At 33.9% G+C, this 2,202-nt stretch overlaps 1 non-coding gene across 1 annotated transcript; it reads left to right on the top strand.

The window, feature by feature from the left end:
• Positions 1 to 1,724: 1,724 nt before the first annotated feature.
• TRNAS-GGA (transfer RNA serine (anticodon GGA)) lies at positions 1,725 to 1,800 on the top strand. Its single transcript has one exon. It is a non-coding gene; the product is annotated as a tRNA-Ser (tRNA).
• The last annotated feature ends 402 nt before the right edge of the window (positions 1,801 to 2,202 follow it).

Genomic DNA, 2,202 nt, shown 5'->3' on the forward strand with positions numbered 1-2,202 from the left:
ACTAGCATTTTATATTTCTGCCCAAAATCCCTCACGAGTGAAGGTCTTCATTATGTCCGTGATTGAGATGTGGGGCCGACCTTGATATCGAGAGCGAGGAACTATTTATTAGTAACTAGCTTTCTGCACGCGGCTTCGCTCGTGTAGTTAAAACATAATGAATTATGTAATTAAATCTTCTTTGGAAACTACGCTATTCACTTGTGAAAATAGGATGAAATTCGATGTAGTAGTTTTTAGTTTATCGTAAACAGACACACAGAGGTCCGGTGGAAGACTGTTTTATAATATTATGTAGATACTTACTGATAGTTGGCTAAAGTTAAACTTTAAGTCAAGTTAAAATTTATTCGTGGAAATGATATGGATTCGTGGAAGGATAGTTACAGCTTATACAAAACAAGCAAAGCCAGGTTTTAATAGTGAATCCAACAGTTAGTTTAGAGTTTATTTTAACTTTATGCATAATAATAACATACAACATATACATAACATGCATAATATACAACATTGTAAGTTTTCTTTTTTTATTGTAAACGATTATAATACTATGTAGTTGCCAAGTTTAAGCATACTGCAGTAGCTCATAAATAATTTAACACAATTTTACATCCTATTACTATAAACCATCTTATATACGAAAAACGAGAACTCGTGCTAAGTTAAAACAGAAGTTCTCAAAAACAAAAGAAATGTAGGTATGTGTATGTATGTTTGTTACTCTTTCACTGAAATACTACTGATCCGATTAGAATGAAATTTTGCACACATATAGAGGGTAACTTGGAGTAACACATATGATATGTTTTATCCCGGAAATCCCACGGGAGAGGGAACTATTCGGGTTTTTATTTTAAATCACGCGCCGAAAGCTGGTCCCACATATAAGAAGGTACAAATGATGACTCAGTTAAAAAAATATTATTTTTGAAGTAAAAAGTCCTGTAAAAAGTACAAGAATTATCTCTAATAGCCTTCTCAGCAATTATTCACAAACCGTCGACACATTGACACGGGTGCGGCCGTCAGCTGGCGTCATCGATCTAAATCCGAGTCTGATTTATATTGGGCTTCACGCCTTTCAGTTTACGGGTACCTGGCAGCTTCTGATCTGGTTTGGAATCTTCTAGAACTTGGACATTGTTTATACTCAAGCTTAAACATTTATTCATTCAATAAGACTTGATCTAGAAGCAATTAAGAATCGTCATAACATAGTTTTCCCAGTAACCACCGTGTCCTAAAGTATTTTCTACGCAGAAAAACCGGCTAGAAATTCTTCTATCAAGGTATCTTCCAAGAACTTACGGCATTTTTCATAAAGACAGACATAGATCATTAATTTGTTTACTAGAAGTGTTAATATGTTATTGTATTAACACTTTTCTAGAATATAAATTCATTATCAATTGTAAAAAGTAGCTTTCTCACCATTGATACCACTTGATTTATCTAATAAATGAAAGGAATTGAATGATTGGGAAAAGTTGTTACAATTTTCTTGAGTCAGCTTAATTTATGAACGAATTAATATTTAATACGTAAGAACATAATTTTCTTCCCATTCTTATCATAAAATCACGTCCCACAAATTTTTGTGAAAACTATTTAAGTTGAATTTATATTTTTGGTTTTATGGCATTCAAATGCTTTATAAATATAAATTTATAAAGAATAGAAAAAATTCGATCACGAGGCGGGACTCGAACCCGCATCCGGGCGGGTCACGAGTGGCTGAGTTGGTAAGGCATCCGCCCCGGAATGGCGCGAAGGATGCGGGTTCGAGTCCCGCCTCGTGATCGAATTTTTTCTATTCTTTATAAATTTATAACTATTTAAGTTTTATTTACTTCTATCATCTGTGAAACAAGGTATAGCTAAGAATAAAGTAATAAATAAAAAACAATATGCAGCTAATACCATGACCATCTTCGACTAAGCCTCTAACACAGGATTAATCGAAAGTTATACATTCAGTGATGTTCAGAGCAATCAGTCGCAGCCTGGTATAAATCAAAACTTTGACCAAACATAGACCCTCTATAGTTTTAATGGGAAGCGTCCATAAATTCTGCAGCTGCTCTTTATTGCATTTTATTGCGTTCAATTATCACTACATAGTATAAAACAAAGTCGCTTTCTCTGTCCCTATGTCCCTATGTATGCTTAAATATTTAAAACTACGCAACGGATTTTGATGCG

This window comes from Colias eurytheme, chromosome 21 (assembly GCF_061535395.1).
Source record: "Colias eurytheme isolate Ceu_HAF_F1 chromosome 21, ilColEury1 Martin Lab GWU primary, whole genome shotgun sequence".
Classification (NCBI taxonomy): Eukaryota; Metazoa; Arthropoda; class Insecta; order Lepidoptera; family Pieridae; genus Colias; species Colias eurytheme.